The sequence below is a fragment of the Phacochoerus africanus genome, chromosome 15 (assembly GCF_016906955.1).
Source record: "Phacochoerus africanus isolate WHEZ1 chromosome 15, ROS_Pafr_v1, whole genome shotgun sequence".
NCBI classification, from domain to species: domain Eukaryota; kingdom Metazoa; phylum Chordata; class Mammalia; order Artiodactyla; family Suidae; genus Phacochoerus; species Phacochoerus africanus.
Genome location: NC_062558.1, coordinates 56192859 through 56218369, shown reverse-complemented (window position 1 = coordinate 56218369; position 25511 = coordinate 56192859). Strand labels below are relative to the sequence as shown.

Genomic DNA, 25511 nt, shown 5'->3' with positions numbered 1-25511 from the left:
ATATCTGGAAAGTTTTGTTTACACTTTGGGGTTTAACGAATGTCACATAGCTATGTAGTTTCAAAGTCTTAGACATAACCATTATTTTGACTGCCAATATATATTACATTAGATACTTACCAATCTTTCAACACTTCTGTAACATTTAGGGTCTTTATAATTTGAGTTTATGAACTAGACGAAACAAATATTCTTAGAACAAAGCTTCACCTGCAAAAAAAAAAAAAAATACAAACATATTAACAGCAATAGTAACACTAATATTTTTTTAAGGCCACACCCATGGCATATGGAAGTTCCCAGGCCAGGGACTGAATTCAAACCACAGCTGTAACCTATGCCACAGCCATGCAACGCTGGATCCTTTAAGCCACTGTGTCAGGCCAGGGATCAAACCCATACCTCCAGAGGGACACTGCAGGGACTCTTAACCCATTGCACCACAGCAGGAACCCAAACACAAATAATTTTAACAACTCAAGTTCTAACATAAAACCCAGTGGCTAGTCTTCATATTTGATGTATGAAACAGCCAATAAATCTTTTGAATCACAAGAGAACACTAAAAAATGCCTGTTAGGAGTTCCCGTCGTGGCGCAGTAGTTAACGAATCTGACTAGGAACCATGAGGTTGCAGCTTCGGTCCCTGCCCTTGCTCAGTGGGTTGACGATCTGGCGTTGCCGTGAGCTGTGGTGTAGATTGCAGACGCGGCTCGGATCCCGAGTTGCTGTAGCTCTGGTGTAGGCCAGTGGCTACAGCTCCGATTCAACCCCTAGCCTGGGAACCTCCATATGCCGCAGGAGCGGCCCAAGAAATAGCAAAAAGACCAAAAAATAAAATAAAATAAAATAAATGCCTGTTGCTTCAAGAATGGAGACTTGAGAGAGGGAGTCTTGAAACATTCTTGATCTGAACAAGCCAACCTGACTGCAGCTCCTTTTGCCTCCTCTTCCAACTCTCAACTTACAGCCTCCAGGTAAATCATATAAAGGAAGGAGACTCAGACCATGTCAATCTTCTTAACAACGAAAGCCAGGAAGCAGTGGAATATAATCGATATACTAGGGACAGCCAATTTATTACTTTCCTGTAAGAGTGAAAGATATTTGAGGATACTTGAGAACTCAGAAAATACTACAGCTTGGAGTTCCCGTCGTGGTGCAGTGGTTAATGAATCTGACTAGTAACCATGTGATTGCGGGTTCGGTCCCTGCCCTTGCTCAGTGGGTTAAGAATCTGGCGTTGCCATGAGCTGTGGTGTAGGTCGCAGACGTGGCTCGGATCCCGCGTTGCTGTGGCTCTGGCATAGGCCAGTGGCTACAGCTCCGACTAGACCCCTAGCCTGGGAACTTCCATATGCCGCAGGAGCAGCCCTAGAAAAGGCAAAAAGACAAAAAACAAAAAAAACAAAAAACAAAAAACTAAAGCTAAACAATGAATAAACCACCACCAAATTTTCTACTGTTGTTGAATTTTAAAAAATGAATTAATCTTTTGTGTATAACACAGTGAAGGCTATTTCTAGCATACTAAAGAATAAATTCCTACTTCTGGGATAGCAACAAGATGCTTCTCTGCAGTTTTCTCCCTCTCTATAATTCTTACCAGGCAGAGGCATGCAAAAAATTTTTATTACAGTTATAAAGCAAACTTAAAGGTTTATTTTGAACCACAAGTTTTAAAGTCAAAACCATCTTTAATTGCTTTAAAAAGCTCAAACCTAGAGAATTGTCTTGAATTCCTTTCAGCTTGCCAAACAGAAAAACTGTGCTTGACAAACATGAGAAGTACCACACACTATTCTAGGCACTGGAGAATAAGATAAGCAGGAAATAGGACAACACTGCTGTTAGACTAACAGGACTTAGTGTGAATTAGGGAGAAAATACTTCTTCCTAGGCTGGCGCAGTCCACGGCATACAGCCATCAAAGCAGAGGCGAGATTTCAGTCCTTCTTGCCCACTCCACTGGTCAAGCACAGGGGCCAGCACATAACTGTTCATCCAAACCGAACGCCATCATCCAAACCTGCTCCTACTGCATCATTACAGATGGAGGAACTTATCAATCTGATCATGGGCATAAGATGGTACCATATCACATGTTATCACTACTGGCACCTTCTAGTTTGGATGACTCCAAGGTAGAGCCATTTACCTCATGACACTAAAACAATTCCAGCCAACTCAGCATGGCCATCAGAAGTAAAAGCTGACAGACAACTGGATCCATCTTTTTCTCTCTCTTATAGAGGGACATTTCTAGGCCCAGTTGAGGGATTTTTCTAATGCTCTTAAACTGACATGGCTTCTTTATCTCGGTACTTTACACAGCCCAGCTTGGATATCCATGGAGTTTCACTCTATCCAAGATCATAATCCTATCTGCCAGCACAATCAGCTGTGTTCTTTACTCTGCCGTTACTCTTCACACACAGCTATATTCTAATTTTTATCACCTTATATTATGCTGGGTGTCCATCAAGTCTGGAATTAGAGGGGTTTTTTTAAATTGAAGATGTGCTTTAGGACATTACATACTTTTGCCCATTTCCAAACTACATGAACACCTTGTAGTTACTTATCTATGGGACTGTCTTACCTCTTGGGTCACAAATTCCTTAAGGCCAGGGACCCTGTCTTACTTTTTGCACTTTATAGCTATAATGCCAAATTTTAAAGTCATCATCATTATAATTTTCAACTTCTAATACAACTATTACCATAATGTCATAATAAATAACACTCACCCTCAACAATCTTACTAGAATTTTTATATTCTTAAAAGTTACCATAAATGAAAAGCACAATAACAAAATGCCTGTAATCATATAAACAACCTCAGAAAAATAGGTTTCACTTTCTCTAATTCAATGACTAGTAAAGTATAAAATATAAATGGCCAAAACAGAAAATAAAAACTGACAATGTATCAGCTATACCTCCTAGTTTTATGTCATCAGAAATTTCAATAATATGCCACTTAATTTAACAAATGTTTACTGAACATTTACTATATGCCAGCTTCTATGTTTGGCACTGGGTATAGAGCAAAAATAAAATCCCTACTCTCATGGATTCTAGTGGAGTAGAGACAGAAGAAATAAACCTATTGTAATATCACATAGTAGTACTAAGTACTATGAAAACAAAGTGAAACAGAATAAGGATACAGAGTGACAGGAATGCTACTCTAGATAGGGTCAGCAGGGAACATCTGAAGAGGTGATATCTGAGCAAAAAATTAAATAAAGTAAGAAAACAGGCCATGTGATTATCAAGGGAAAGAGGATTCCAGAGTCCTGAGTACATCTGATGCACTGGATACTGAGTGCAAGAGAAAAAGAGAAGTTAAAAATGACCATGAAAATGAGAAAAGTCACTCACTCCTACTTTGCGTGGACTAAGTAAGATATATTAAGAGGGAAGAGGGGTCCTCTGGAATTCTTTCTCCCTAAGAATGGAAGTCTCCTTCTTGCCCTTTCCCCACTCCCCCCTTTCCCCCCGCCAAAGACTACAAGGTTTTTGAAGGTTCTGTGAGGAAGAACACTGTTCACTGCCAGGTAAGACTGGCTGGGAGGGAAAATAAAGTTCCTTTTTAGCTATGTCAAGTTTGACAGGTCTCTGAGAAACCAAGTAAAGGATATCAAGCAGGCAGGTGGACACACCAAAGTGGAGTTCAGGTGGGGAGGCCGGAACTGGTGAATCAACTGGGAGTTATCAGCATATAGATGCACCTTAATGAGGCTCGATGGATAAAACAACCCAGAGCAGTGCTGTCTGACAGAACTTTCTGGCAATGATGAGTACTGAACAGTGGGGACTTGATGAGCAGAGAAGAGGTTCTAGGGCTGAGCCCCGAGGTTAACGACACTGAGTTAGGGAGAGGAGGAGGTTCCAGCATAGGAGACTAAGAAAGGAAGAGCATGTGAGGCGATAAAAAATCAGCAGAGCGGTGTTTCCCAGAAACCAGGTGAGGAAAATTTGAAACAAGAAAGAGTGACCAACTGTGTGAAACATTGCTGAGAAACTGAATAACATGGAAACTGGGAAATGACCACTGGATTTACTATACAGAAGTTACTCACAATCCTGGTCTCAGTGGAGCTGCAAAGAGTGGTGAAGAAATGGAGGCAAGGAGTTTAGAAAACTCTTTGAGAAGTTCTACTAAAAGGAGTGGCAAGGAAATGGATGGTAGCTTCAAGGGGACATTGGACAGAGGAGGTTTTTTTGGTTTTTTTGGTTTTTGTTTTTTTTTTTAGAAAAAAAGAAATGCCATAGCATGATTTTAAGCTAAGATACCATGTTTTCAGAGCATGTTTCCTTTCTCCAACAGAGAGAGGAAAGTAGATGAAAAACTAGAGTGAGCAGAGAGAATGCCAGGAACAGAATAGGCAAAATGAAGCGGATCCAACATGCAAGTGGAAGGAACAGTGACAATGGAATAAGAAGCATGACAGAGCACGTGAGCACAGATGCAGGAAGATTCGTGTATCTGGCAGTGGGAGGGAGGACTACGATTTGGAGGCTTCCAGTTTCTCAGTGAAAGAAACCACAAGGTTACCAGCTGAGAGTGAGAAGTGGGAGGTGTTAAACTGATGAGTGGAACAGGGTCAAAAACAGCAGCCATGAGAGACTTCCAACACAGCTGCTAGTAACTAAGATCAAGTTCAGTTGTTCAACAACTGTACCAGTACTACAGTCCACCTCCACCGTGGTGGATGCCCCAAGGACAGGCTGATAGAAGAGGTGATGTCAAATACCTCATGGGATGCCACATATATTACAGCTGCGGCATTCTCCTAACCTGTGCGTGCACATATCCGTCAAAAGGAGAAACTGGGTTGCCTGGATGAGTTGGTTTTAGAGAACCCACTTAACCTTTACTGCCCATCTATTCCTGAAAATGTCTGCAAATCTTTTAAAATGATCTCTATAATCTTTTGTGGGGATAACTTCAAACTAAAATCTATGGAACCTACACTCTTTTTTACAATTTTGCAACTTTTTCCTTCCACAGTCTTCTAAAAGTTTTCAAATTCACCACAACAACTCAAAGATGACCAGTTCAGCAATGACATTAACACGTTTTCTCAGAATCTGAACCTGAGATGAGAATTCATTTAGGGCAGCCAAAGATTTTGGTACAATCTCCTCCTTAACCTTGGGCTTAAATTTTCTATTATCCTTCTTATTTCACCCATATTAGCCTATGTGTAGATCATTCCTCACGTCAGAAAAGACAGAAAGAAGACAGAAGTTGAGAAGTTTCATTTGTTCTCTGTATTTGATTATGGGCTCAGTTTGTTTAAAAGAAGAATCTATTATTTACGTGCTGTTTTCATCTTCTATATATATAATATGTCAGCCCTAGCCTTTTTTAAACCTCAGCTCATTATTCTCAGAGGGTTGTGTTCCTCTTTTTTACATATATATATAAATTTTGTTAGTGTTATTGTTTCATATCCTTCTTTCCTTTTTATGCAATTGTTATTTTAAAATCTAGCTCATGTGGCCATCTTACCTCTACTTTTTCTTCACATATTATTTCTAATTGTTCAATAAAGACACTGTGGCCATCTTACAACCACTTTCCCTTCTAGAAATTGTATCCATGGCACCTCACCTATCTTTTGTTTGAAATTAAGGAATGCTGTATTTCTAATTCTTCATATCCCAGTTTTGCTTCTATTCTTTCTCTTTATTATTTATTCACTTAGCCACATTTACTAAACACCTTCTTTGTGCCAGGTACTAAGAATAAGAAATGTGAGGGCAATCCCAGTCTGCCCCCAGGGAGATCACATAACAGTGGCAAAGGCAAATTAACACACTGGGTACCATGTATGCTGATAAGGAGCACCGACCCCAACTTGAGTGGTCAGGGAAGCGTCATGAAGGAGATAATCTTCAAGTAAAAGTTGAACAGGTAAAGGGAGAAAAGTGGAGAAGAATGGCATTACAAACACAAAGAGAGGCTCCAGCCAGGTCCCCGGAAGAATTACAGTTAAGTTTGATATCAAAAAGGAAGTGAGAAACAGGAAAACAAGGATGGAGAAAGTAGTGACCAAGGATAAATGAGAGGATTTACTGATGTACTGAAAACTGTGAATTTCTGATGGTGTCAATTTCCTCAGCAGGATTCAGTTGCTTGGATCTAATGGTAGAAAACACAGAAGTGAGCGTTTTAGTGGGTGGAGGCAGCAGAAGCCTAAGTGGAAGGGAATCAGAGGTCAGGTGCAAGAACAATCCATATGGTCAAAATGGGGTACAGGCTGATTATGGAAAAAAAAGAGGCCAGGCAAATGTTGAAACATAAAGAGGATATACAGGTAACCAATCCCCATGAGACAGAAGAATAGAAAGTGCAGTAAGGAAGTTACTGGAATTTTTAGATTTTTGAAGCAAGCAGGTCCAGATAGTGACAACATCCACAATGTGACCCTGCAAGGAGGTGTCTGAAGTGAAGTGAAAATTAAGGTCACTGTAGTTAAGTAACCACGAAGTTAGTTTTTTGGACAATGAACGGATCATTGTCATCTCCTAAAATGAAAGCTCCTCAGTGAAAGGGAATTTGTCTGTTTCATTTACTGCTGAAGCTACAGCATTTAGAATAGCACAAGGTACAGAGAAGGCATTTAATCATTTGCAGAATTTGTTGGATGAATAACATGACCTTTCTCTCAGGATTCCCATTATGTTCACTTGTCTAGCTAAGCGCTCACCATGGGCCAAAATTAGGCTCAGGGTATCAGCTCCCCGATTATTTCCTTTACCTTCTGGAAATGAAATGGTCAATAATATCAGTTTCACTTTTATTGAGTGAGACTTCCACAGACATTCAGATAGCTAACCTGGATATTTTATATCTAATCTTGTTCTGTGATTAATTTCCACAACCCTTATCCAAAAGATCACAGAATTAAGCTATTACCAACAGCCTTGTGGATTTTCAAACATTTATCTTCTTGACATAGAGAACTACTACACTTGGCCCCTATACTAAGTCATTACTACATAATATTCTTCACTTTTTAAGGCATATTTAAAATATTTTGTCATTTCTGTTTTAATCAGTGCTACCAGTGATAATACATTTACCACTGAAGATAAAATATCAAGCTCAACAATATGGCAAGAAGTACTCCACGGTCACCAAGTTTCCTCCTTAAGAAGTATCAAGGAGTTCCCGTTGTGGCGCAGTGGTTAATGAATCCGACTAGGAACCATGAGGTTGCGGGTTCGGTCCCTGCCCTTGCTCAGTGGGTTAACGATCCGGCGTTGCCATGAGCTGTGGTGTAGGTTGCAGACGTGGCTCGGATCCTGCGTTGCTGTGGCTCTGGTGTAGGCCAGTGGCTACAGCTCCAATTGGACCCCTGGCCTGGGAATCTCCACATGCCACGGGAGTGGCCCAAGAAATAGCAAAAAAAAAAAAAAAAAAGTATCAAGTAACAAGTGGCCGTGGTGAGAAGGATTCAGTTCCTTGTGCTATAGCTCAGTTTTTCACTAATTTGTTCATTCATTCAATCAATCAATATTTATTACTTACTCAATAAATATTTACTGACTAGTCATTGTCTTTTTGCTAGTTTCTGAATCCGTTATGAATAGCCAAATTGTCAGCATGGTGACAGTGGTGAAAACAAAGGCAGCAGATTCAGAATCAAGCAATTACTAGGCAGTCACACAGAGCTGTGTGAAGTTTGGCTTCCTCTCCCGTAAACTATCTATGCCACAGAGTTGCTATGTGGATCTTCAGAGATTATATGGTCTCAGTAAACATACTTGCTCAGTGGTATAAGAGGTTCTATTTTGAATGTTTGGCACTAGTCAACTATGTTACAACAGAGAGTGCCATCTGGAGGAAGAAAAGATCACTACAACCTTTCCTCACAGTCCAGCTTGCTGGAAATGTTAATGTTCTGCTTTATGATGATGTAGTTTCCAAGAAAAACAATGACAATAAAAGCAAAGGGCACCTGCATTTTTCTGTCTTTTCCCTGCTTTGTGACTTTTATAGAAAACAAGAAGTAAAAGGATAACGACAAGAAAAAAGGTTATGAACTTTATTCTTATGGCCTGATTACAAAGCATACTTTTTTCCTCATCAAACAGTACCACTTGAAGGACTCAACTCCTAATCTTTCACCAAATGTCAAAAATCCTGGTAAACTGTCTTTTAAATAATACTATGTACTTTCCTAAATCTATTCATTGCAATAGTATCAGAGAAATGACCACTGGAAAAAAATATTTTTTCAGAAATGTTTTATGTACTAAAATGAAGGCAATTAGTACAAACCAAAGGATTATCATGAAGATTAAACAAAACAATGTTCAAAACAATAAGTAATCAGTAAGTTCTGTTGAATTAGAATTGCTACAATTTGAAGTAGCCTTTATGAAAATAAGCGTTTGTTCATGTGGACTCAACTATACTAAATCCCTTCTCTCTAGAGTTCAATATATATTGATCATGGACTAATTATTTCCTCAAAGATCTCACATATTCTCTGAGACACATCACTAAACATCAAAAAAACTGAGGAGGAGGAGTTCCCATTTTGTCTCAGTAGAAACAAATTTCACTAGTATCCATGAGGATGCGGGTTCAACCCCTGGCCTCCCTCAATGGGTTAAGGATCTGGTGTGCCGTGAGCTGTGGTGTAGATTGCAGACATGGCTTGGATCTGGTGTTGCTGTGGCTGTGGTGTAGGCCAGCGTCTACAGCTCCAATTTGACCCCTGGCCTGGTAACTTCCATATGCCATGTATGTGGCTGTAAAAAGACAAAAAAAAAAAACTTAGGAGGAAAAAAATGATAACACTATTTATACCATTTCATTAATGACATGAATAAAGGAATAAACATGAATAAGTTAGAACTGTACATCTGCAGAAATTTTAGACATCATATTCTCTAACTCCACATTCTGTAGATGATAAAACTGAAGCCACAAGTTCAAGGTCCCATAACAGTTGTCTTGGGAGTTATACGATATTTTTGGAGCTAGTTAACTAGAACTAAATAACTAAATTTAGAAGACATAGTTTTTCTTCTTCTGTCAGGTCAATTAAAAATTAGACAATGGGTGGAGTTCCTTCTGTGGCACAGAGGGTTAAAGATCCAGCATTGCTGCATCTGTGGCATAGGTTAAAGCTACAGCTTGGGTTCAATCCCTGGCCAGGGAGTTGCCATATACCATAGGTGCAGCCAAAAAAGAAAAAAAAAATTAGACAATGGGTAAAGACATTTCCTTAACACCAAATACTATCTCTAAACGTTATCTGGAAACTTTGCTCAAGTCCACTAGTTTGCAATCTGTACACCTGGAAACAAGACTTTAAATTCTCTCTCTACACACTTTTGTAACTAAAACACACAAGTTGAAATACAGGAAATTTGGGTTGGAGAGGGGAGAAGATACAATGAACTTACCTTGTTCAGATTATCAGAATTCTCTTTAAGGAATAAGCTAGTAAAGGCACATCGACGGAATTAAATTAAACAACATTTAGGCAAGCAAGTATCTGTTAATCTAAGCTTTACCCTGTATATTTTGGTCATACTAGATTTGTGTTTAGCAAAAACCATCACAATGATTCCCAACTACTGCCTTAAGACAGAAAGTTTATTAGGATATTATTTACATACCAAAAATTTTCTTCTTGCAAGTAGCTTGTTTTCTTTTTTTTTAATTGAAGCACAGTTGATTATAATATTTTATTAGTTCAGGTGTACAGCATAGTGATTTAATATTTTCATAGATTATACTCCATTTAAAGTTATTACAAAATAATGGCTACATTTCCTTATGCTATACAATATATTAATGTTGCTTATCTATTTTATTATGCATGTATTTTTTCTCTTTATGGCCGCACTTGCGGCATATGAAAGTTCAAGGGCTAAGGGTCAAATCCGAGTTGCAGCTGCAGGCCTACACCACAGCCACAGCAACACCAGATCCACACCGAATCTATGACCTATGCCACAGCTTGCAACAATTCAGGATCCTTAACCCACTAAGCGAGCCCAGGGATTGAACTTGCAACCTCACTATGTCAAGTTCTTAACTTGCTGAACCACGATGGGAACTCCTATTTTATTATGTATATTTTTAATTAATATAAGCATCTTTACAACCTATGTCACAGTGGATGATAAATATTTTCTTGAAAAGGGAGTTCCCATTGTGGCTCAACGGTTAATGAACCTGACTGGCATCCATGAGGACACAGGTTCAATCCCTGGCCTTGCTCAGTGGGTTAAGGATCTGGCATTGCCATGAGCCATGGTGTAGGTCGCAGACGTGGCTCAGATCCCGGGTTGCTATGGCCCTGGCATAGGCTGGTGGCTACAGCGCCAATTGGACTCCTAGCCTGGGAACTTCCATATACCACAGGTACGGCTCTAAGAAAGAGAGGAAGACAAAAAAAAAAAAAAAGAAAAGAAAAAATTTGAAGTAAAATCTGACAGCCACTGAATAAGAAAAATTAAAATATATTTTAATGGGTTTGTTTCTATAAAATTCTTGGAATTAAAATGAGACTTAGGAAAGGATGTGACACTTTAACAAAGTGCTAAATTAAAGAGCTGCATCAGAGAATCCATACAAAATACTTTCGCAATAAGATAAGTGGTTTCACAAACTGAAAACTTTCATAAGATAATCGCAGTCCCACAATTTCTGATACTTCACCATACTTCAGGAAGATGTTCAACTTCCATTCAATCGGTTGACTTCAACGGAAATTATAACAGTTGTTTTAGATTTTAGCAGTTGTTTAGGGCTCAGGCCCTTCTTGAAAAACACTGAACCTAATTTTTTCCTGAATTCCACATTAAAGAATACCTGATTGGAAGTCAGGATGTCACACATCCTCATGAAGTTTGGATTGTGGTCTCTAGCTCCTCAGAGACAAATGCAGTATCATGAGAAAATGTCACAGAGGATTGGACCCCCAGACCCTATGGAGTCAGAATAACTATCCAAGTCCCATGGGAAACAACCAACAGTTCCAATTTGGATTTCTAGCAACCTGTCTGGCCTCACCCTCCTCCAGCACCCTGTCAGGCAAGGGGAGAAGGGATTCCCACACCTTTAAGTCATTTGGGGTGGCTTTGATGATGTGGGGAAAGTGCTTCAAAATAGGGAAGCAGCAAGCAAGTGAGGCAAACAGTAGGCCAGTGAGCCTGATGAGGTAATCTCAGCACTTCCCCAAACCTTCTTCCCGGGGTCCTCTCACAACACCACATTCAGGTATGCTGTGCAGTTGAAATAGCCTGGAGAAGAGCCTTCTGGATGCAAACACCTCATATAATATTACAGACAAACCGTTTACATTCTGAATAACCAGCTTAGAAATGAACCTTTGGAATATAATCACTTAAGTGATTTAACAGCCACACTTAAGTTTTTTGGTTTTTTTAGCTAACATGGGCGTAAATAACAAGCTGACTGCCAGTAAAGGAAAACTGCCATGGAGTTTACATGTTACAAATTATTTGAGAATGAAAATCTATTATAAAATCAATACACAGAGAGATAAGTGATCTCAGTACCTCCCTCAAAATTTTATAGCTAAGAACCCTAAGGCAAATGGAGGTCATGAGATTTCCCAAAAGTCATAGGGCTTCATAGCTAGGTGTTCAGATTCCTATCCAATGTTCTTCCTAGTACTGCATGCACTTTTTGGGAGACTTTTCACAGCCAAACTATGTCTTTCCGAATGCTATCTGTCACAGCATTGTAGTGATTAGGTCTGGTACTAAGTGTAACTGCAATTGGCCTGTAATCCTGCCTGTCTGTCCTCCAGGTGCTATATCCTGTCACCCCAAACTTCATATCTTCCATATGTTTCCCTGTCTCTCCTTACATCAAAAAATAAGTGACCTAAAGAAATTCTGCTCTCCTAGAAAGAAGTCTTTACATTTTAACCAGAAGTAGTACCTTCAGCTCTGAGACTACAACACAAGAAGGGTCAAAGTTGGCTCTGACCTAGGTGTTCCATATCAAAATCACAGGACTATAATAATCCTTAGCTAGTAAATGCATGGTAAAAATGGCTGTAGTGTTCCTACTTTTATTCTGTATTATGTATTTAGGCTAAGTACAAAAATGTGTTGAACAGAATATTTTCAATTTATGTAGAATTGTACAGGCTGTTCAAATAAAGGAAACTCAATAAAATGAAAAAGCACAGTGGTTTGGGGGTGGAGGGAAGGTAGAGATCTAAGAAAGCAATGGTTCCAAAAAAGTGTACATATTACTTTTTTTCACATTATAAGGAGCCAACAAATACCACCTCCTGCTTCCCTCCTGCTCCCCAAGCCAGTGAAGTCTTGACTAGCAGTCTCCTTCACAGCTGCCTTAAAACCTAGGATTGGCCCTGAGAGGAGTGGTCATCCTGGCTCCTTGTGTGACAAAGCTGGCTAGGAAATTAAGGAAACCCAGGCACAGTGCAGGAAGGGAGAACTTTAAAAAAAAATCCCAAGGAAGTCACACCAAAATGTATCAAACTTAAGCCTTTCAGTAAGCAGTTTATTTTCTATAAAATCACAAATCGGGCAATCAGATATCTCAGAGGAACCTGTGTTTGATCCTGTGCACCAAAAAAGAACGGAAATTCTGAGACATTGTGGTTATAGTGAGGCTGCACTAAAAGGGACTGTGAAGGCCCTTCCAGGTAAATCAACTCCTCCGGTGTTACATTCCTACCGGAAGGAACTGTACTAGAAGTTTTATTCTGAACAGCTCATCCGTCTTCATAATCGATCTCTAGATTTTGACAGAACGATAATTATGGTGATACAGCTAATATCTACAATGATTAATTACTACACATCAGGCACTTCTGTGAGCATGCTACTATAGCGATTGGTTTAATTCTCCTAACAGTCTCCTAAGTACAAATATATTCCTACATGTCACATGTTGGAAACTGAAGCACAGTGTGGTTAGGTAACTGCTCAAGGTCACAGAGCTCTAAGTGTCAGAGGTAGGATTCTGACCCAGGCAATGTCCCTGTATGCAAATTTCTATTCTCCAAAACAAATACTGACTCCTCCCTCCAACAAAACAGCTCTTCCTTCCTCATTCCTATTTCAGTTAATGGCCTCTACCCAGTTTCTCAGGAGAGAAACCAGAATAGCTCTTCATCTGGGGCCTAGTCAGTTCTTCCTCTTGACAGCTTGCTGGTTCGCCTCTGCATCTGTTACTTGCTAACTCTATGACCCTGGGAACTTGACTTCCTCTCTCTTAGCCTCAGTTTCTTATCTATAAAACCGAGTCCCTAAAAGCTCCTCAAGTTGCTGTGACTATTAAAACTAAATGAGAGGAAGTTCCCTTGTGGCACAGCAGGTTAAGGACCTGGTGTGTCACAGTTCGATACTGTGACATAGGTTTGATCCCTGGCCGGGGAACTTCCATGTACCACGGGTGTCGTCAAAAAATAAATAAATTAAAAAAAAAAACAAAAAACTAAATGAGATAGTATAGTGCCTGGCAGATTGTTGGAAGGTCGATAATTATTAGCCATTATGATCGTCCTTGATCTGGTCCTTCTCCTCTAACCTTATGCCTCATCATTCTCAGGCCCTCATCTCTCTCACTTGTAATACCAACAAGCTCTTAACTGGTCACTCTGCCTGGTCTATTTTCCATTCAGTTCAAATTCTACAAATGCTAAAAATGTCACCCACATTCCTTAAAATCATAAACGACACTCCAATTCCTAGGGAATAAGTTCCCAACTTCTTATTATCATGCTATGGCATTCCCTCTGCCATCTAGCCTTTTTAAATCTCTCAACACATCTCAAAACAAACTGTACTACCCCAGAATCCTCCCAAAGGCACACATTTTCTGAACACCATTTCACTTTGTTTCAAGCAGCAGTTGCTACTGCTGCTGCTGCTATAGAAGTTCCTATTAATTCCCAATTACTCTTTTATATGCTTTTATCTTAGGACTTACCATGCTGTATTATAGATTATATTGTTTCTTTTAAAGCCAGATTTTACTTTCCTTAAGAAGGGAAATTAGATCTTATTTGTTTAAAAAAAAATCATTTGTTCCTAACACAGTGCCACAAATGGTAAGAGCTCAATAAATTAAAAACAATTCATTTACTAACTTTGATAGGAAATATCTTGTTATTCAGATTCCTTTAGGAAACATTCCCAGAGCTAAAGGACAGAGAAATAAATAGGCACACTTACAAAACGTCTATCTCCCTTTAAGAATTTAAGGTATTAAGGAAAGTGCTACAGAAACACTAAAAACCTTACCAAAATTTTTTATATTAAAAACAAAAAACTTCAGCAATAAAATTTTGGATGTTTATTCTTCCTACATTAAAGATTATAATTCAGAGTACACAGTTTCAAAGTTCTTTAAAGTCAATAATGGTAGACATGATGGTTTTCCCTATCTCCTGAAGAAACACTGGAAAAAAAAAAAATCTTGCAGCCTTATCCTAAATGTGAACTGAAAATAATAAATAATAATTTATATAGCAACATCATAATGACCAAGAGTTTTTAATATATATTTTGCATAAGGTAAAAGATTCTCCAAAATAAGTTTTAGAAATAGCAAACACATTCACAAACTTTAAAGACACCCTGCAAATGTAGGCAGTACTAGTTTCCTGATTTCTTTGTAGTTCTTACAGACAGTGAAAATTAGCTTTCCTTCTAAAGAAAAAATTTAGTTAAGGCAATTATGTTTTTACTGTTACACAACATTTCACGTCAAGAAAAATAACAGTAAGATGAAACTGTGGTTGGCTGCTTCATCTACTGTTCTACAAACATTCATGAAGATGCACAGTAGTAGGAGAGAAGGGCACAGGGGTTGGGAGTGATAGAGAACAGACATAAAAAAGGAATATATACCATACACTTTCTGAGCAAATGCATTTCAGTTTCAACCTACACTTCATATTTTTTCCCACCACATTGGTATCATTACAACTTAATTTCCATCACAATGATCCAAATGTAGACTAGTGCAAAGAAAAAGCATTAAAATTATAAACAATTTATGTACTAGAAACTAAACACTACCATTTTCCATGGTGAACAAGGCATCTTTGGGCTATGAGATTATTTTCTTAAAATGCACTGAAATGTTCAAGAAGTCAGTGGTACAGCAGAAAGAATACTAATCTAAAACTCAAGAGACTTTGGTTTTCTGTTTTGCCATAAAACCACTCAGGCAAAGTGCTTAACCCTTCGGATCCCCATTCTTCCTATGTGTATTTTTAAAAATCAAGAACAAAAACAAAAGTAGATGATGTCTAAATATTTTTTTAGGCTGTGGACTTTTGTTGACAGTACAACAGCCAGAAAATAGCAATATAGTTAATAGTTTTATAGTAATAGTAAACATCGAGACTAAAATCACACATTCTAAGCATTTCCTTAAAGTATACATAATCAGGACTTGTCAAAACTACTGGGATTTTATTTTTTAATGTAGAGAAAATAAATATATTTCAGTAGTGTGGAACATGTAATTTTAGAAATATTCTCCAAAATCTTAAATAAAACTAACAGAAAAACAAGAACACATATTAGCATTACTGTCTTTGGAAGCATCATTAAGAGGAAATCCAGAAATTGGCAAAGGATTTTAATCTTTAATAGACTAAAATAAAAATAAAGTCATAGTGATTAAAGGTCCAGATGAGCAAGTATCAAAAAGTAGTTTAAGGAGTTCCCGTCGTGGCGCAGTGGTTAACGAATCCGACTAGGAACCATGAGGTTGCGGGTTCGGTCCCTGACCTTGCTCAGTGGGTTAACGATCTGGCGTTGCCGTGAGCTGTGGTGTAGGTTGCAGACGCGGCTCGGATCCCGCGTTGCTGTGGCTCTGGCGTAGGCTGGTGGCTACAGCTCCGATTGGACCCCTAGCCTGGGAACCTCCATATGCCACGGGAGTGGCCCAAGAAATAGCAAAAAAGACAAAAATAAATAAATAAATAAATAAAAAAGTAGTTTAAGGGAGTTCCCATTGTGGCTCAGTGGTAATGAGCCCAACTAGGATCTATGAGGACACAGTTCGATCCCTGGCCTCAACCAGTGGGTTAAGGATCTGGTATTGCCCTGGCTGTGGTATAGGCGTGCGGTTCTGATTTGACCCCTAGCCTGGGCACTTCCATATGCCGCAAATGCGGCCCTAAAAAGTAAAAAAAAAAAAAAAAAAAAAGGTAGTTTAGGTAGCTTAAGCTGTTTAGTTTATAAACAGTTGTCCTACAAGTCACACCAGTAAAACCTCCTTTACCACTGGCCAGGATACACTTAATTTTGCACTTCAATGAATGAACACCCAGAAGCAATAACAATGAATGCACTTTATGAAATGATAAATACGTTTTGTTGCCCTTTCAAATAAAGCACATTGTTATAATAAAGGAGGAAATCATTCCCACCAGTGTTTTAATGGTATATTCATCCAAACTTAGTATAATAATAAAATGCTGTAGAAATAACAGGTATGCAGACTTCCCGTCATGGCACAGTGGAAACAAATCCGACAAGGAACCATGAGGTTATGAGTTCGATCCCTGGCCTCACTCAGTGGGTTAAGAATCTGGCGTTGCCGTGAGCTGTGGTGTAGGTCACAGATGTGGCTCGGATCTAGCATTGCTGTGGCTCTGGCATAGGCCGGTGGCTACAGCTCCGATTAGACCCCTAGCCTAGGAACTTCCATATGCCATAGGTTCAGCCCTGAAAAGACAAAAAAGAAAAGAAATAATATGTATGCAATGATGACTATTACTCTCATCTAAGGAACTAAGACAAGAAGTAAACTATAAAACGAATAAGGCTTTCATTGCAGCAAACTACATTTTGATCAGAGCAATTTTAGAGGGAAGAAACCGGAAAAATTAATATATTATTACTGCTCTTTAAAAGTTCATAATATAAAACAAGCATACAGATCTGATTTTGCTTTTGCTAAACAGAAATTACTAAAAGCAATGAATTCAGTCAATATTCAAATGCTACAACGGAAAATTTAAATATACTTAACCAGAAAATATTTCCCATGTACAAAGACACAGTTAACTTTAAAAAAGAGAGAAATATAAGAACAAATCCCTAGAAAATAGTAAACTCATCCCAATAACAATCTTAGGGGTGGAACTTGTTTAACCATTCCCAAAAAAGAGGCTTAGAAGTAGAGGAAAAACAGAATCCTAGAGCTAATCCATAACCTACATGTCACTTTCCAATATTTACTCAAATTAGGAATTCCGTCATTTCAATAAAAGCTCCCCATCCATTCCAGCTTCTAACAAATCATAGTTATTATGAAGTTTGTCTTACTTGATTTAAACTGTATCTTCCTTGGAGTTTCCGTTATGGCTCAGCAGTAACGAACCCAACTAGTATCCACGAGGATGCTTGTTCCATCCCTGTCCTTGCTCAGTAGGTTAAAGAACCCCTGTTGCCCTGAGCTGTGGGGTAGGTCACAGACGAGGCTCAGATCTTTCGTTGCTGTGGCTGTGGTGGTAGGCTGGCAGCTGCAACTCTGATTCACCCCCTAGCCTGGAAACTTCCATATGCCCCGGATGCAGCCCTAAAAAGACAATAATTAAATAAATAAATAGATAAATAAATAAATAAAATGTATCTTCCTCTTTCACTCTTTTGATTACTATGAAATTACTAAATAGACATTATTAGGAGGTTTTGCTTGGACTTTGATCCCTTTCTCAGTTTTTAACCCTTCATCTCCATTGGCTTCTTCCCTGTTGACATTTAAAAAGAAAAAAAATTCTGTTGACACCTTCCTCTTTCAAGATGACTCAAGGGTAATCTGCACAGGAGTAGTCTTGTCACCTCCCCCACCTCTCTGTGACCTGCAGTCTGGCTTTTGCCCACACTGCTCCACCGAACCTATTTAGGCCAGGACCAACAACAGCCTTGTAATTGCCAATGTACATGTCCCAGTCCTCACATCATTTGACCTGAGAAACATGAGGCACATGAGACTGTATCAGCCACTCATTTCTTAAATCTCTGGTCTCTCTTGAGTTGGAAGATGCCAACTCTCTTTTGGTTTTCCTCCTGCAACTGACCACTCTTCGTGTCTCCTTGGATGGATGCTTCTTCGCCAGCTCCTTCATGCTGGTGAGCCCTTGCATTCTCCCCCACTCCTCACTTCCCTACCTTTGACAACCTCATCTACTTCTAAGGTTTAAGTATCACCTATATGTTAATGGCTTCCAATTTATACCTAGAGATGAATTCAGAACTTCCTTCAAATCTCCAGACCATTAAGAGAACGAGACATACTCAGAACATTTCAGGGCAGTACTACGGGGTAAGAGAATAATTTTAGGCTAGCAAGCTCCATTCATGCCCCTCTAATTGAAGGCACAATTCATTCATTCTCTACAGCCACAACCCCTTTCCAGGGTGAGAGGTCCTCTGGTTACCAATCACTGATATGACTAAACATCTCAAATTGCCCAGAACACTCCTTCTTTATGCTTGTTTGCTTGTCCCAGAGTAACTGTTAAAGACATTCTTTTCATTTTCAAGGTAATACCTGTTTGGTCAATACATTATATTATCACTCCACCTGCCACCATCCTTTCTGATTGTTTTTGCACAGACAGATGAACCCTCTTCCCTCCCCGAATTTTTTTTTTTTTTTTTTTTTTTTGCTTTTTAGGGCCACACCTGCAGCATGTGGAAGTTCCCGGGCTGAGATGAATCTGAGCTGTAACTGCCAGCCATAGCCACAGCAACATGGGATCCGAGCTGTGTCTGCAACCTACACCACAGTTCATGGCAACGCCGTATCCTTAACCCACTGAGCGAGGCCAGAGATCGAACCCACATCCTCGTGGATCCTAGTCAGGTTTGTTAACCTCTGAGCCACAATGGGAACTCCCCTCCCTGAACTCTTTACTCCCTACCATTAGGAACCCTAATTCTGCTGCTTGCTAAGAAACCTCCCTATATCCTCTACCTTCACACACGAGAGTCACTTCATCTCCTCCTCTTAATTAATCTCTATTTACACCAAGATTCCAGGCCAGGAAGAGAAGTCAGTACTATTCTGTTTTCCCATGCTGATTTGTACATTATTATTATTCCGTTCCAGCCACTTTTAAGGCTGTGCTATAACGATGTTTGTAGTTTTCACCTATTGACCTTTGAGTCATTCATCTCCATTTACTGAGAATCTTGTCATACAACTCCTGTCTTCCTCTCCACACAAGATCTCTTATTCTGGGGGCTTCACTATCCCTAAGAAAAATTAATTAACTAAGATTTAAAGCCCTTCGACTTCTTCAATGACTCCTATTTTGCAGAAAGCCAGCATGGTTTAGTAGTTGGGCATAAAGGCTTTGGGGTTAGAAAGACTCAGGTACTTGCTAGCTGTGTGCTTTCCTAGCTGAAGTACTCAGGTACTTCCTAACAGGACTCACTGAGCCCCAGTTTCCTCACTTATAAAATGGAGCTCCTAATTTGTGCCTCACAGGACAGCTGTGAAAAATAAGTATGATAACCTATGGGAAGCATTCAGTATAGTGACTAGTATGCAGTACTCAATAAACAGTAGCTTTTATTAATCTTACTACTGTAATTAGTACTATTAATCTTGGAGACCCACCATTATGGGTCATACTTTGGCCCTTGTCATCATCTGCAATTGTTCCAACTCCAGAATCTTTTTTTTTTTTCTTTTTGTCTTTTCTAGGGCCACACCTGAGGCATATGGAGGTTCCCAGGCTAGGGGTCTAATCAGAGCTGTAGCCGCCGGCCTACACCAGAGCCACTGCAACATGGGATCCGAGCCACATCTGCGACCTACACCACAGCTCATGACAATGCTGGATCCTTAACCCACTGAGCAAGGCCAGGGATCCAACCCGCAACCTCATGGTTCCTAATCAGATTCGTTAACCACTGAGCCACGACGGAACTCCAAGGCTTTCTTCCTTAATCAAGCAGGACACCTGGTTCTGCCCTTCAATTAATAACCTCATTACTACTTGCAATTCTTTGATTTCACACCACCCGCTACCCAAGTTCTCTTCCCTTCCAATCCTCATCCAGATTCAGCCCATTTGCCTTCTGCTCTGTCATGGGAGCTGCTGGAGGAAACTGCTTAAGCATTCTAATAGCCTCTTTCTACATCTGTGACTGCAGAGGTGCTATTCAGCAATTAGGTCACATATCCATTTTCTAATCACAATGGTAACTTCTTTTTCCCTCAAAAATACCCCAATCCATGTTTTTCCTTCTTAATCTCAGCAGATAACCTTGCCTTATAGAGACAAATAATGCTATCCTAGATACTTATCTCTATCTGTATCTACCACTTCCTTTTCTTTTTTAAAGGAAGATGCATCACTACTCTTCTTCTGAATACCATGTTCACATGTGCTCCTGTTCCAAACCCTTCCATTTCCTCTGAGATTATGTCTGATTATCTTCTTTCTCCTGTCACTTCAATTTTCTCCCCTCTTCAATAGTCCCTTTCAGTCCACTAAAGCATCCTCATCTTTTCCATCTTTAAAGATAAACAAACTTCCCTGATCTCATCTCCCTGCTCAAACTTCCACCCACTCACTGTCCTCCCTCCTTTACCAAAAGTATTTGAAAGAATATATTTACTGAATGAATGAAGACATTTTTTTATTTGGTTTAGACTTCTCTTCTGAGCTCCAGACCTACAGTATCTGAAAATTTTTAATTTTGTGTGACTCATTCCAGATTCGGTTCCAACAAAGAAAGCAAAACAGCTATTTCTACCAAACTGATGTGAATTGAGGAATTTCACATTTCCCTATCTACTCCTCCACTTGTATTTTTAGGATTTCGATCAAGTACCAGCATCATCATTCATCTAGACAATCCAGAATCCTTAAACCCCACATTGGTTCCTCCATCTCTTTCCCCCATATCTAAGCAACTCCCTTTTAAAATCTCCCACATCTGTCTCCTTGCGTCTCCCCAGGACTCCCACTGCTGAAACCCTCCTCACCTGACAATCCTTCACAGGGATGATGTGATGGCTAAATGAGATGACACTCTATTAAGATGTGAGGTGCTTACAAAGATTTTTAATATTACTATATCTCTGACAAAGTGAGCACAAGGTTAGCTTAATATGACTTGTTCTTAAAAACCCAATTCTGCAGCTTAGTAATCAGTGCTTTCTTTTATAATCACAAATCACAAAGCATCTGTTTGGCAATCTGGTCTATAATTTTTCTAGGAATCAGTGTCAAGATGTTCAATGCATAGTTTCTGGGCTTCACCTCCCTACACATTTTTTTAAATTTAATATATGCAACTCTTTAGGTTTCTGGCAAAAATCTCTTTACTTCTAAAGACAAGTGGGAGTAGGTGTATATGTTAGTACTCTAGCACATCATTCATCTATTTCTTCCACTCATCTAAAGTGGCTAGTTCTCTTATTTCCTGGTCTATCTTGAGTTTCAGCCTCAAAGAATCACATTTGAATGGGATAAGGACTAGCCTTTTGGAAAGGTGTTTGATTCCTTTCTTGACTAATTAAGATGATTACACTTTAAGCATTATTCTTTCGTATTATTAGATAAGAGCGTTCCTAGCTTTTTGTTAGGTTTTTTTTTTTTTCCTCTTCCCAGAAGTAGACTTGGAGAGCATTCAAAATTTCCAAATGTCTCAATTACTGTAAAACAAAGCCAGGAGAATTAAGAGGCACAAGGGCAAACACTGGTGAGAAGCAATAGCAAAAGAGAAAATAAAGTCCCTATGAACTCTAAGATCAGTTTATAGCTATATACTTCCATGAAAATTTAGGTTAAAAATCCATTAAAAAATACTAGCTTATTACCCGGGGTTCTTAAAATGTAAGGAGCAGACCTTACATTCTGAGAACCTAATATATTCTTCACACAAATTTTACAGGTCAAATTCTATTGCTTCAAATACTGCATAATTTGATGAAAAAGATCTCCATTTAACATGTGATGGCCCATTTGTTTTAATGAAAGAGAAGAATCAGGATAATCCCTCCATATTACTATTAGTAAAGTATTAAAAATACAGATCATTTCCATTGTAATTTCACAAATGGCCAAGTTAAACCACATATGATAGCAAGATTTCTGAGGCTTAAAAAAATTCCTTATTTGATATCCATTTCATTATTTCTGTTTTTAATTATTCCTTTCCTTCTAGTTTGAGTTTCTTTTGCTCTTCTTTTCATAGCTTCTTGAAATGAAGACTTGCATTGTATATTTTACACCTTTATGTATTATTTTCTTAGAAATTTTGGTAAATATTTCATGCAACTTGAAAACAAAATGTATACTGTTGCCATCAGGTCCAGTCTTCTGTATGTCTCAATTAAGTCGTATTTGTTAGTTATGTGGTTAAGAGCCTCTGTATCGTTACTGAGTTTTTTTCATATGCTTGTTTTCTGCATACAAAGGAATGTATGAGAAGAATCTGTTAAAATCTCCAACCATCAGTACAGATCTGTCTAATCGCTCAAAAAAAATTCTTGAACTTAAGCCAGGTATTTAAACATAATTCAGAAAAGGATGAATCAAATGAAGGGTGTTCAAATAAGATGCCGCAACAAACAAAAAAAGCACTCTGAAATTCTGGATTATATGGCTTTCTCTACAACTGAAACTCTAACAAACTGATGCTCTAAGAGCAAGCAAATAAAAACAAAACTACATTTGATACAAAACATGATTTGGTTGGTCCAGGGGGCTAAAGAGAAAATCAGTATGAAAAAAAAAATTGGCAGTTCATGGTTGAAAAATATTAAGCCCCTGTTACAGTCAATGATGCTAAGGTAAAAACATCTTCAATACAAAGTCCCTAGTGTCTATTACCGCTACAAATCTCCACTTGGAGTCTAATGTCATTGTTTTCTAACCAATTCCTAACCTTCTCCCCACCAAACTGCTCCTCTCATAACCTCATCTCATATATGTCTACATCTTTCTATTTGCTCAGGACAAAAATTTTGGTGTCCTTTAAGTCTCCCGTTGACCCTACCCCCAATTTATCCAGAAAGCAACCACTCTACCAATTCCACCCTGGTCCGGTGGAACATCATCTCTGGCCTGGATTATGGCAAGAGTCCTGGAACTGATATTTCTGCTTCTGCCCAACATCTCACCCCACTCCAGACAAAGACTATTCCCCATCCAGCCACCAGAGTGACCCTTTTAAAAGGCAAGCCTGATTATATTTCTTCTCTAGTCAAAAGGATTAACCCTCTTCTGAGTAGAGGCTCAAGGCCTTACAAAGGACTGCCAGACTGTACACAATCTGAGTTCCCATTCCCACTTACCTCTCACCTTCATTTCTACAACTCTTACTTTGCCCCCTCCACCACAGCCAAATCAGCCTCTCTGCTGTTCTCAATATGCCCGGTACACTCTTGCCTCCAAGCTTTCTGCAAGTGCCTCTGCTTCTGCTTGAACACTCTTTCCCCAGAGAGGTGCACAGATTACCCCTCACTTCCATCTGGTCTGGAGCTCAAATGTCATCTCCAGGAAGTCTTCCCTGGTGACCTCTAGTTAAAACTGAGTCTCTCCCTCTTTCCTGCTTTTTCTCCACAGTCCTTAACACCATCTGACATAGCACATATTTTATTTGTTTCTTACCTGAGATCCCTACTAGAATGTAAGCTCCATGTAGGAGGGAGTATTTATCTGTTTAGAAAACTGTCTGGCACACAGTAGGTGCTCAATAAATATCAGCTAAATTTATATACAATTTTACAGTTTACAAATTGCTTTCATATACATTAAACTATATAGTAACTCATCTGCTCCTCATGCCGCTTCTCCAAATTCTCCAATGTTTGCAGTAACAATGTTGATGACAGCAAAGAGCTATCAGTGAAAAAAAAAAAGCTGCTGGCTACTTACAAAGCTCTTTAAAACAGATACCCCACATTAATTAACTATGTTTATATAATGAAAGCTCAGGGTCAACATCTTTATTAGCATAAGGTTTCTGGGTGTGTAAGTTTAAAGGAACAGAGGAGAAGAGCCAAGGATCATCAGGAAGAAAAGCCCAATTCAGTTTGTCCTATCAATCTGCCAAACAAACCCGGAGGAAAGTGCCAACTGAACTGGTCTGAATTCAACACCAAAGTATTCAACACAAGATTCAACTCCCCTAAAATGTTCTATCTATTTAAAACAACCTCAACTACTAAGCACTGTCACTGGGTATGTATGGTTTGCTGAACATATAGAGAATGTTTTGCTTTGCTTAACCTGTTAAGAATCAGGACTAGGAGTCCTTTTTTAAAGCCTCTGAGCTTACCCCTTCTGCCAATAAGCAACCGGCTGGCCGCCACAGTATGGTGCCAGGGTTTTCCTGGGTTATTTCCCATAGAGTTTAATCCCACCAGAGGTGAAGGGGTATCTCAACCAAGGCTCCAGTGATGCCCGGGACAGACGGCAGATGTCTCGGAGAATCCTCTGGAGAATCTCTGGCCCGGGCAAATGGTGTCATAGGTAAGAGAAAAGCACAGACCAAGGCGCACCTGAGAGATGACAGGTGGGCGAGCAACTGCGGGGTGAGATCGTAAGGATCCGCCCGCAGAAGGTGGCGCGGAAACTGTCAGCTCCAGCCGTCGTCCCGCCCGTCTGGGCCCGGCCGGGGTGCAGCGAGTGCCGCGACACAGGATATTAAATACAGTCAAGATCGGGGCAAATCGCCGCCAGCCGGCTTGACCTCCGCTCCCCGAGCGCCAGGAAATAAAGTTAGTGGCCAGTGGCCGCCGCAAAAGTCCTGAGGGGCCGAGCGGCGCTCCTGCCTGAGGCTCAGCTGCTGTCAAAGGCGGCGCCAGCGCGGTGGGGAGAGTCCGGGAGCGCCAGAACCGGAGAGAACCTCCGAGCTGGCGCATCGGGCCGAGTTCCCCGAGTCCTCAGCCCGGCCGCCGCGACCCCTAGCCGCGGCGGACTGCCACCCCCCCAAACCGCTTCCCTCCAGGCCACCGACAAGGTTCGGGACCCCAAGCCCTCCACTGGCATCGCCGGGGCCCGGCAGTCGCCTTTACCTGCTCTCTGGCCGCCGCCGCACGCTGCCCCTCACCAGGAGACTCCCGGGCAGTTGCCGCTGCCGTCGCTGCTGCAGCCACCACAGCCACACCGAACTCCCCACCCCCGCCCCCTCAGGTAACCCAGGAAACCGGGAACACCACCCCCTCCCTCCCCCGTCCGGCCCCAGACCCGCTCGCCCGCGCCTGCGCGCTTGCTGGCCTCAAGCGTCCCGAGCCCCGCCCCTCGCCAGTAGGGCAACGCCAGCGTCGCAGGCGTGACGCAAGGAGTCGGCGAGCCAATGGAGAGGGAGGAGGGAGGGCTGAGCCCAAGGGCGGGGCCGTGGAGTTCCTCCACCGCGCGGGGGGACCTTGCTCGCGTCCTCACTCTGCCTGGTCGCTGCGCGGCTCGCTGCGTCACACCCCGGGGAGAGCCTGCTCACTTTGAAAAGCATCAAGCACATGCGCACCGTCT

The 25511-nt window shown here is 40.3% G+C and overlaps 1 protein-coding gene across 14 annotated transcripts in view; it reads right to left on the bottom strand.

The window, feature by feature from the left end:
• Window positions 1-25511, bottom strand: part of LYST (lysosomal trafficking regulator) — a 200981-nt gene that overhangs the window by 159090 nt on the left and 16380 nt on the right. For 12 of the 14 annotated variants that reach the window (XM_047761703.1, XM_047761702.1, XM_047761701.1 and 9 more), the window contains exon 2: window positions 121-210. The gene's annotated coding sequence lies outside the window, so the exon portion shown is untranslated. Of the gene's footprint in view, window positions 1-120; window positions 216-25057; window positions 25177-25511 lie in introns of those variants that run through there. The other 2 variants (XM_047761689.1, XM_047761697.1) reach the window with 2 other exon arrangements.